General features: G+C 38.2%; 1 long non-coding RNA gene across 2 annotated transcripts in view; it reads right to left on the bottom strand.

Moving 5' to 3' along the window:
* Positions 1-285: 285 nt before the first annotated feature.
* Positions 286-12,238, bottom strand: part of LOC117981700 (uncharacterized) — a 103,067-nt gene continuing 91,114 nt past the window's right edge. The window contains exons 4-5 of one of the 2 annotated variants that reach the window (XR_004673320.3): positions 6,529-6,566; positions 286-2,206 (exon numbers count right to left, since the gene is read on the bottom strand). This is a non-coding gene — a long non-coding RNA (uncharacterized LOC117981700). The other variant, XR_010109057.1, reaches the window with a different exon arrangement.

Genomic DNA, 12,238 nt, shown 5'->3' with positions numbered 1-12,238 from the left:
CCTGACCTCAACTGATCCGCCCTCCTCGGCCTCCCAAAGTGCTAGGATTACAGGCATGAGCCACCGCACCTGGCCTAATGGCCTTCATTAAGCAGATAATCTGTGGCCAGATTCTCTTTAAATCAATGACCTTAAAATTAATGATCAAATTTCTTTAAGTTCTAATTCAGGAAAGACATCATATCCATGGGCAGTTGTAGCTGAAGTCTATTCTGGGACAGGGGCAACTTTTGCTCCTTGTTCATACACCAGTGACAAACTTTCGCCAAGACACAATGATCCCAATTATTAATTTGTTTATTTCCAGAGGAACATTTTTTTCAGAGTTCTTTTCATGAGGGAGAGCAACTAATATTTATAGAATATCTTCTATTTGCCAGATATTAATGATTGCCACTTTTAAAAAAAGACATCTTTCTTAGCATTGGCTCAACTATAATGTTCATTGTCCTTAACCTTTTTAAATCAGTCTCCTTTCAGAAGCACAGGGAAAGATGACTGTCCATTTTTTTATAATCAGGGATATATGCAGCAGCAACATGAAGCAGTGGAAGAAAGACCAGACTTTATGACAGAAGACCAGGAGGTGATTTTAAAACTCTACCCGCTTCCATCTCTGTGGCCTTCACCAAAGTATTTAACATTCTGAGCTTCTATTTACCTCACTGGGTCAAGAAGAAACAAGACATGTGAAGGAGCTTAGAAAGATATGACATTCTATGCAAACATAAAAAAAAGACAGGACTTGGTCAGGTGCGGTGGCTCACGCCTGTAATCCCAGCACTTTGGGAGGCCGAGGTGGGCAGATAGCCTGAGCTCAGGAGTTTGAGACCATCCTGGGCAACATGGTGAAATCCCATCTCTACTAAAATACAAAAAATTAGCCAGGCTGGTAGAGCGCAACTGTAGTCCCAGCTACACGGGAGGCTGAGGCACGAGAATCACTTGAACCCCGGAGGCAGAGGTTGCAGTGAGCCGAGATCACACCGCTGCACTCCAGCTTGGGCTACAGAGTGAGACTCCATCTCAAGAAAAAAAAGAAAAAAAAAAAAAACAGACAGGGCTTTTACTCCAAACATGAGATCAGTAGAAGTGACCTTCACAAACACTCATAATGCTCACTGAGATCAAATTGAAGTGTCGCCAAGTTAAAAAGTTACAGCTGGTGATATCCTAGTTTATGATTATCATCAATAGTTTAAATAATTTCTGTTTCATAAGAAAACCTGATCCATAAGGTTTTCTTCAGACCCAAGCAGGTTAAAGCCAACTCATACCAACAATTAATACACTAGACCATTCAATTTCTTTTACTTCTCATTTTCTCACTTTACTTGTATATACTGAACAATATCATACAGGAACAAACTTACATTCTCCTCCTTAAGCCTCTTCTGTATTTCTTATAAAATTTCATTCTTTTTTTTTTTTTTTTGACACAGTATCACTCTGTCACTGAGGCTGGAGTGCAGTGGCACGATCATAGCTCAATGGAGCCTCGAACTCCTGGGCTCAAGTGAGCTCCCTGCCTCAGCTTCCTTAGTGGCTGGGACTACATGCCTGTGCTACCACGCCTGGCTAATTTTTAAAAAATCTTTTTGTAGAGACGGAGTGTTGCTATATTGCCTGGGTTTGTCTCAAACACCAAGCCTCAAATGATCCCCCTGCCTCAGCGTCCTGAAATGCTGAGATCGAAGCCACCATCCCTGACCTTCCTATAAAATTTCAAAAGAATGAAATTTATCTAGTACATTCTAGAAAAGTCTTGTGGTCAGACTTAACTGATCTTCCACCAGGTTAAAATAATTTTTGTGAGTATGTCTGATAAGCTATAAGTATGTCCAATAAACCAAATAGTGAAAAAAATTTTATAAAGAAGCAAATTCATCTGAATTGTCAATAGCCCTTTCTCTGGACTAAATTGATGATGAAGCATTTGCATGAGTACTATCCTCAACCACAGAGTATTTACTAGTTGTCAAACATCTGCTGGTAACTTCTTGGTACTGATCTACAAATCATTTCAAATACATGGAGACTCTTACTTAGCCAGGTAGTAGTGTAAGGAAGAGCAGTCTAAGCAAAGGCAGCAGCACAAGACCTTGAGTGGGAGAAATCATGGCTGGAATGTAGGTGAAATGTGGGCAGGGCAGGTGGGAAGTTAGTTCATAAAGGGCTTCACAACCTCAGCCTCTTGGTCAAGGTCCTAGGAAGAAACAGAAATCACTCAAATGGTTTCATAAAGATACTTTAATAAAAGTGATACTTACACATGAGTAGGCAGTATTTAGGGGGCAAACAAGGGTTGGAACCCAGGCACCTAGAGAATCACAACATCAGGAAGCTGTCATCACCTCCTACCCTCGCCCCTAGGAGGAAGGAGAGGGGAATAGGGCTATTAGAGTACAGTGGTAGCAGGACCTGTAGAGGGAAGGCTGCCCACCTTGCTGGCAGAGAAGCAACACAGAAACAGAGAGGCAGCAAGACAGAAACACCTCTCAACTCTCTCCTTCCACCCTGCCAATGTCTCCCGGCCAGTGCCTTTCTTTGAACATAGAGCAGAGCAGAGAAAGGAAGGGGAGGAAGATTGGTGAGCAGAAAATAACTAGTATATTCTATTTTGTATTTTATCCTAAGAAAAATAAGAAGCCTTTGAAAGATTTTAATCACAGGAGTTAAGTGGTGAAATTGAGCAGCTAGGGCTTTTTTGTTACAGATTTTATGAGACCACAGCATGTAAAGACACATATTTTTCCATATTGGCATTCATTCACTTGGTTTAAAAAAAAATGTGAGATGCTTCTGGTCTGTTTCAAGTTTAAAAATGAATGGAAAATGAATATCAAGACTGAAGACAAATTTGGATACTCCAGTAATAAATATAAATCATGCTATGAAAGTTCGTAGGTGATTCATAGTGCCTAGTTAGAGAATAGCAATGAATTCTGTCGAGGATCATGTGTGGAAAATTGGGGGTTTCTTTTACGTTGTCTTTTAGAATGAGTTAGTTTTGCAAATTTTCATCAAAGGATTTGTTAAAGTTCAGATGTTTCCTGTTTTTGACAATGAAAGTTATTCTTTTTTTCCTTTTTTTCTGTGTTGGGTGGTGTTTCTAACATTTGTTGGAAGGAAAAAAGCCACTTAGGTTCTATGGAGATAGGTTGATTTCCTGCTAGAGTTCATTTTTATGCCCATGTTTACCTAAAATTGAGATCTGGGAGCATTTTGAGAGAAATTCTAGACCTTTTAGTAAAAAAAAAAAAAAAAAAAGAGAGAGAGAGAGAGACTGAGAACATGTAAATATTTAAGGTACATATTTTACAGTGAAAGAGCTATGAAGAATTCGGTTTTCTAAATCGGTGATTCTACTACTTTGCTGCATGTCGTATATAATCTAGGATATTTTTAACACTGTTAATTCCCAAGGCACCCTAAAAACCAACTGAAACAAAATCTGAGTAAAACCCAGTGTATTAGTCCATTTTCAAGCTGCTGTTAAAGACATACCCGAGACTGGGTAATTAATAAAGACGAGGTTTAATGGACTCACAGTTACATATGCCTGGGGAGGCCTCAAAATCATGGTGGAAGGCAAGGAGGAGCAAAGTCACATCTTAAGATGGATAGTGGCAGGCAAGAACTTGTGTAGGGGAACTCCCCCTGGTAAAACCATCAGATTTCATGAGACTTACTCACTATCATGAGAAAAGCATGAGAAAGACCTGCCCCCATGATTCAGTTACTTCCCACCAGGTGCCTCCCACAACATGTGGGAATTGTGGGAGCTAAACTTCAAGATGAGATTTGGGTGAGGACACAGCCAAACCATATCACCCAGAGATTTTTTTAAATTATTCTAACATGCAGTCATGTTTGGTGATCAAGAAAGATATAATTCAAGCCTTAAACCGTATTTATTTTAAAGTTCCAGACATTTAAAATCCTGGTGATGCACGCACATGTTTATCATAGCACTATTCATAATAGCAAAGACATGGCATCAACCTAGGTGCCCATCAGTGGTGGTATGTATACACCATGGAATACTTGCAGCCATAAGAAAGAGTGAAATCATGTCCTTTGCAGCAATGTGGCTACAGTTGGTGGCCATTATCTTAATCGTGGTTAAATTTAACACAGAAACAGAAAACCAAATGCTGCATGTTCTCACTTATAAATGGGAGCTAAATATTAGGTATAGATGGACATACAGATTGGAACAATAGACACTGGGGACTCCAAAAGCTGGGAGAAAGGGAGGGAAACAAGAGTTGAAAAACTACCTATTGGGTATTATGTTCACTATCTGGGTGATGGGTCCAATAGAAACCTAAACCTCAGCACCAAGCAACAAACCTGCACATATACCCCCTGATTCTAAAGATAAATAAAAATAAAATAAAATGCTAGTGATGTCAGCCTAATAAGTTTCCAGATCCCTTCACCTACAGTCTACTACTCTTAATATTCGGTTTCAAATTTAAATGCATAGAGGTGGTTGAGTTGACCTCAATGTGTTGCCTCCACATTGTGCAATGCCTCTGTGTACATCTTTAGTAACACGCTTTTATAAATAGCATATAATTTTAAAAATGCCTGATTTTAAATGTGTTAAAATTTTATTTTATTATTATACGTCGGGAGAGTTCAAGAAATATAATGATCATTATTATTTACATGCCATAGAAAAATCACTGGTCTGTATTAGTTCAGAGGTAATTGCAGTCTCTTTCAGTGATGGCTGCAATGAAATGTCAATCACTGTCAATAAACACTATACTGAAATCAACCCAATCCTGCACTTCAACATGGTTTTTGCCTTCAGACTTCTTTCTGTCATCAAATACTCACCTGTGTCCTGTGTTTTTGAAAGAGGATTTGTGTGAGATGTGCCCTGACTCATTCTGAAGCATTTCTCTGATTTGAGTTCTAGCTCAGTCTTTACTATACTGCTCTCTCTCTGTTTTGGCTAACCAAGGACAAAATATTTAATCATACTCATCTTGGAATAAAAGTCAGTCTCTGGAAATTTCATGCTTACCCTCATATCCTCATCCTTTTACCCCACAGTAGACATGCACCATCATTATGTGTTCTGCGTAAACTTCTCCTGAGCCTTTCTTCTCTACAATCTATGCTGCTGCAACATTACGATTTTCATTGAAAAACTATGGTGTGGACTGAGCATAAGCAACCACTTTCACCCCAGTCTAAAATCCTTAGAAATGAAACATAAACTGTTTTAAAAGATTTTATAATGTTACTGGAAAATAAAAAACATTGTCTCTGATAAATGCAAAAGTTTGATGAATTTCTGAAGAATAGAAAGCTGATAGGAATGAAATAGGAACCGAAGGCTACATCAAATTGTAATGAAAATATACAAAGTAAAGAAATGGTACTGAAATCAGAGTGGTTTGGGGCAGGGGTCCCCAACCCATGGACTGCGGACTGGTACAGGTCCTCGGCCTGTTAGGAACTGGGCCGCACAGCAACGCTGCATCTGTATTTACAGCTGCTCCCCGTCGCTGGCATTACTGCCTGAGCTCTGCCTCCCGTCAGATCATCAGTGTTATTAGATTCTCACAGGAGCGGGAACATTATTGTGAACTGTGCATGCAAGGGATCTAGGTGGCACTCCTTATGAGAATCTAATGCCTGATGATCTGAGGTGGAACAGTTTCATCCCAAAACTATCTAATCCCCAACCCGCCCCCTCCGCCACCAGCACCCTGGTCTGTGGAAAAATTGCCTTCCACGAAACTGGGGGACCGCTGTTTTAGGGGAATATTCAAAGCCAAAGGATACAGGTAATGATTATGAGGCCTTAGGTAGTTATCAACTGGAGCTATTACTTTCTTTGTACAAATGTTTTGAGAGGACAAAGTAACTAAGTTTCCTCCCAGATGTATCAGTGAATGGAGCAATAAAGCCAGAGAATTCCAGATATATAAAGATCCAGTGAGAGATGGAGAGGGTACCTTCAAAATTGCAAAGCAGGCTGCAGCATACTATATTCCACAATATTTCTATCTCTCCAAAGACCAGGTTCTACAATCACAACATGCAACCACAAACAGGTAATAGTGCTGTGACAAACATGTGCATGCATCAACAGCATTTCAACTGTCTGGAACTTTAAAATAAATATGCTTTAAAGCTTGAATTATATCTAAGAATCAACAAATATCTGAGGAAAACCAAAACCACAAAAGAAAGAACCCTCATTCAAAAAGTACAAAACTAATGTGAAAAAATATTTAATGGAGCAAGTAGACTAAATTCTAATGAAATTATATGAATATGTTTATCATATCTATAAAAGAGTATTTTATGAAAAAATATGAAGATTTTAGAAATAAAAATACTATACATTCAAAAGGTGAGTTGAATGACAAAATGAACTAGGCTGAAGAGTAAATTAATGAGCTAGATGATCATGCAAATAATTTCACAGAACAGTGTGAAAGGAAAAAAAAATGGAAAGTACAATGAAATAAATAGTTGCAGAGAATAGATCCAGTATACCCAAAATCCATTTAATAGGAGCATCAGGAAAAGGAAACCTAGAGAATAGAGAAAAACACATAATCAATGAAATAGAAAATGTTTACAGAGTAGAAGAAATATATTGAAAAGACCCAAACTTACCAACCTGGAGAATGAGTAAAATGTTATAGCTAAATATACCAAGGTGTGATTCTTCTACAAGCAAAGACTAAAAAGAATACCACTCCTAAAATATTCTAGAAAGAAATCACTTTTGTAGCTTCCCTACAAAACAGAAAGAAGCATTTTCACATCAGGCTTCTCCTTGACAACACTGCATACTGTGAGATAGTAAAACAAAAATGTCAAATGTCTAAGAAAAAACTCCCTCTGAAAGATATATGATCTCTGCATATTTGAAAAGTTACAAGTAACCTCAATTTTCTTCAAGATGTTAATATTAAGTGATGATGAATCAATATTATGGAATATTACTCTATGGCTTGATAACAGCACAGCAATAAGCATTTGGGGCAGCTTCTCTCAAGATGATTGCCACTTCTAAAAGCAGTGGCTGTAAGGTGGAGAAGGCAAGCACAGCTTCCAATAGACTCATAGGTCTGAGCCCAAAATGAAGCTCAGGTCCTGCCTAGGCAGAGGGTCCTTGTAAAAACTCATGTCTTTGGGTGGTTCTGAGGGTAACATTGAAACAGAAACAGACCAGGCCAAACAGGAAACAAAGTCTAGGTTCAAATAATTTTAAACCCTTTGGGATTTAGATGACCTGAGATTCTTAGCGTCCCTAGAATAACTGCCAGTCAGAAATAAAGTGAAACCTCATTAGAGGAAGAAAACATCATCCTGAGCCCCAAATGATTTCTGAGGCTTTTCATATGCAAGCTTCAGCATCCTGATTAAACAAAAATAGGGTATTCTGGAGACATAAATCAATCAACCAATCAATAATAAATAAGCAAATTTAAAGAACAACAACCAGACATACAAAAAGAAGTAACTAAAATCAAAGGAAAAAAATCAGGAAATAAAACAGACACATAGGGTAGTCAGACAATGGAGCTATAAAACACGCACTTGAAAATAGCTATCATTAATCTGTCAAAAAAATAGAGGACAAAAACACAAATTAGAAAATTTCATGTAAGAAAATAGATAACCTGAATCATTTCATATCTATTTAAGAAATGGCCAGGCACGGTGGCTAAAGCCTGTAATCCCAGCACTTTGGGAGGCCTAGGAGGGCAGATCACCTGAGGTCGGGAGTTCGAAACCAGCCTGACCAACATGGAGAAACCCTGTCTCTACTAAAAATACGAAAAATTATCCAGGTATCTTAGTGCATCCTGTACTTCCAGTTACTTGGGAGGCTGAGGTTGGAGAATCACTTGAACCCAGGAGGCGGAGGTTGGGGTGAGCCGCGATTGTGCCATTGCACTCCAGCCTGGGCAACAAGAGCGAAACTCAGTCCCCTCAAAAAAAAAAAAAAAAAAAAGAGAGAGAGAGAAATAAATTTATGGTAAAATTCTCCCAAATCTCTCAATATAAAAGACTCTAGGCTCCTTTAATATCTCACAGTTCTCTAGGGCAGAATTTGAGGTACAGTGGGCTAGATTCTCTGCTCAGGATCTGGCTAGTCTAAAATAAGGTATTAGCCAGGGTGTGTTCTCATTGGGAGCTCCGGATCATCTCCAAATTCTCATGGTTGTGGCAAATTCAGTTCCTTGTGGTCGTAGGCCTGAGGTGCCCATTTCCTGGCTGGCTCTTAACCAGTGGTTAATTTCAGCGTCCAGAGACCACTCACGTTGTTTTCCTCTTGGCCCTCTCCATCTTCGCAGTCAGCAACAACAACAAAAAGCCCTTGCATATATTCCTTCTTGTTGTTTAAATTTCTTTCACCAAGAAGAGCCCAGTTTCCATTAAGGCCACACTGGATTAGCCCTACCAAGAATAATCTGTCTACCTCCAAGTCAGATAATTTAAACTCTTAATTACGTCTGCAATTCCCTTCACAGCCCCAACTAGATTTGTCTTTGATGGACTAACTGGAAGAAGGTCAGTGTACACCAGGGGTAGGAATCTTAGGGGCCATTATAGATCTCTGCCTACCCCACCCATTATCATTCTTTTCTAAGTATTATATGTTTATTTCTTCAACACAATGGTTATTTACTACTTTTTACTTAGCTTACAAATAAAGATTGGTTTCCATTTTGTTTTCCAGCTTTACTACATTATGTAAAATAATCTGAATAATATCAATGATTTTAGATTGGTTGTACATTCACTTACGGCTTAACAGTCAAATTTTATAAAATTTCCCAAGATTGTACATTTTCTGTTTACGAATTATGGAGTTAGATGACACATATGCACAAAATATATGTGCAATAATATAGGTTTAATATAGCTTAAACCTTTGATACAGTTTAAACCTCAAATTGTTCAAGTATTTGATATCTATTTTTGTCTGTTTCTGTAATCTGTTTTTAAGAAGGATGTGTTTGATATAGCTATTTTTCTCTAGAGTACTGTCGGTTATTTTAATTATACTTCTAGGCTTTATTTTTGAGGGCATAGAATTTACTATCAACATGATTTCTTTTATCAATATACAAAGGGTTTTTTTTGCTCTTAATACATTGTTTACCTTAGTTATATATTATCAGATATTATGATTCCCACACCAATATATTTTTATTCTCTCTTTTACCCACAAATATTCCTTTTGTCTTGGTTTTAAGCATGTTTCCTGAGACAAGTATTGTTGAATTGTATAATTTATGCAATCTGAGATTTTTTACATTTTCCACATCTATTTATTATTCGTTCCTTCAGTTTTATTCTCTTTCCCACCCCAATTCTTAATGCCCATTGGATAGACTGAGTTTCCTTTGGCTTGTGTAAAAATTATGCATTCTGTTTTTGTTCCCATGTTTGCTCCCTGTAGACTAAGACTCAAACTCATATTTACTTTTCTAATTGATTTATTACATCAATATTCATATCACTTTCATAAGACAGGAAGTTCAACATGTTTATGTACTCCTTTGTCTGCTAACCTCGCCTTCTCAATGAGGTCTCCCTTGGCCAATTTGTATAAAATTGTAGTGTGCACCTCCCTATATTCCCTATTCTCTATCCTTGATTTATTATTCCCCAAAAACATTTATTAATTTTTAATTTGCCAATTTTTAAATTCTGTTTCCCTCTTAAAGGAACACAAGTTTCATGAAGGTGGGTAGTATTTTTTTTTTTTCTTTAACTTTTATCTTAGGTTCAGGGACACTTGTACAGGTTTGTTATATAGGTAAACTCACAACATGCAAGTTTGTTGTGCAGATTATTTCATTGGCCAGGTACTGAGCCTCATACCCAATAGTTTTTTTTTTTTTATCTGGTTCCTCCTCTCACCCTCTACCATAAGTAGGCCCCAGCGTCTGTTTTTCCCCGCTTTGTGTCCATGGGTTCTCATCATTCAGGCCCCACTTATAAGTGAGAGCATGCAGTATTTGTGTTTTTGTTCCAGCATCAGTTTGCTAAGAATAAGGGCCTCCAGCTCCATCAATGTTCTGGCAAATGACAAGAACTCATTCTCTTTTATGGCTGCATAGTATTTCATGGTGTATATGTACCACATTTTCTTTATCCACTCTGCCATTGATGGGCATGTAGGTTGATTCCATGTCTTTGCTATTGTGAATAGTGCCACAGTGAATATATGTTTGCATATGTCTTCATGATAGAATGATTTATATTCCTTTGGGCATATACCCAGTAATGGGATTGCTGGGTCAAGTCGTAGTTCTATTTTTAGCTCTTTGAGGAATCACCACATTGCTTTCCACAATGGTTGAACTAATTTACACATGAAAGTGGGTAGTTTTGCCTGACATGTAGGAGATGCTCAATAAATATTTGTAGAATGAAGAAACAAATCAGATCTCTAATCTCAATTTGATCTGAAACTAGCTGTGTGACCTCAGATGAGTCATCTGATCACTCTGGGCCTCAGTATATTCATCTGTAAAAATGAGAAAATAAGTTGAGATTTGTGCTATTTACTTTGTACTGTGCATATATAAATTACCTGGTGGTATTTTTGAAATGCATGTTATAATTCAGCTGGTCTGGTGTGTGCTGCCTGAGCCTCTCCATTTCTAACACTTTCCTAAATGATGCCAATGTTGAGCATCGGTGAACTGCTCTTTGAGTTGCAAGGGATTAATCTTTAAGGTTTCTTTTATCTTTTTAACTCTACAGAAGAGACTGGCAAACCACAGCTTGTCATCTGTTTTTGTAAACAAAGTTTTGTTGTAACACAGCCATGCTCATTCGTTAACATTTTATGTATGTTGTTTTTACATCACAACAATAAAAATTAATTGCAGTACAGACCATGTATGATTTTAAAGTTGAAAATATTGGCTATTTATCCCTTTACAGAAAAAAATGGTTTGCTTTAGTATCAATTGCCTCTGTATCAATTGCCTCTGGCAAATATTTTAGAATTTTAGTGCATTAACTATGGTTCATTATTCTAGTTTTTTAGTTTTTTCTTAGTTGCTTTATTTTGCCTCATTTGCAGCTTAAATATACTCTAAGACATAAATCATGCCAGTTGCTTATTTTATGTCTCCATGAGCACATGGTTGGAGAAATCTAAAACTGGAAAATGACCTTAGAAACTAGTTAGTCTGAATTTGCATTTAAGAGGCAGGGCCTGTGGTGGGGTGGAGTAATTGTTCAATGTCACCTAAGAGCTAAGACAGGCAGAGGGGAACTCAGGTCTCACATGCTTTGTGTTATACAGGCTCCTTGCCTTTATTTCTAGGATTTAAATGAGACATATTTTGATTGTGCTTATGGCAGTGGTCCAGCTATGAGCATTGGCAATCATTTATCCAAGGGCTCAAAGAGGACTGAGGTGAAGGGGCTTGCCTTGGTTTAAGGATCTTCTTTAAAAATAATTCAGCCTACGAAGGAAAAGTGTTGGGCCAAGGTCAACAAACAAAGTCTATAGGGAAAAGAAGAGGGAGAGAGATCAAGGGTGTACCAGCCAGATCCCCCTTGAAGACCAAGATACTCATTCCCCCAGTTTCACAGAGTTTGCTGCAGACCACTCCCATCTGAATCCTTTGGGACTTGCCTTCAGTTGAAAACCACCTCACTCAAGTTTAAGTCTCCTACCTGAGACAATCCACATCTCATAACTGCATGATGAGGGAGTACAAATTCTAGCTCCTTGCTTCAATGGCAAACAACTCTGAGGAGCCAGGCCAGCTCCAGATCTCCCCAATGCAATCGGAAAAGGCCTCTGTTACAACTTCATCACAATTAATCTGCTTCCTCCTCCAACCCCTGCTGCCTCACTCCCCCACAGATTATTCATCTTCTCCCTCTACCTTATCAGCTTCTTTATGTCCTCTCACACAATCATCAGTCTTTTAAAAAAAATAACTTTTTTTTTTTATAGAGACAGGAGTTTCACTATGTTGCCCAGACCGGTCTTGAATTCCTGGGCTCAAGTGATCCTCCTACCTTATAGGCATGAGCCATCATACCCTTCCTTCCTTCCTTTGTCTCTCTCTGCCTTTTTTCTTTCTTGCTTGCTTGCTTGCTTTCTTTCTCTTTTTCGTTGTTGTTTTCAATTGTCGGTCTTGAGTGTACTCTCAGTACATATCCTGCACACAAATCTCCTTCTGAGTCTGTCTCAGGAGACCCTGAACCAGGG

The sequence above is a fragment of the Pan paniscus genome, chromosome 11 (assembly GCF_029289425.2).
Source record: "Pan paniscus chromosome 11, NHGRI_mPanPan1-v2.0_pri, whole genome shotgun sequence".
Lineage (NCBI taxonomy): Eukaryota > Metazoa > Chordata > Mammalia > Primates > Hominidae > Pan > Pan paniscus.
Note: the sequence above shows the minus strand (reverse complement) of the source record. Positions and strands in the feature narration are given on the sequence as shown.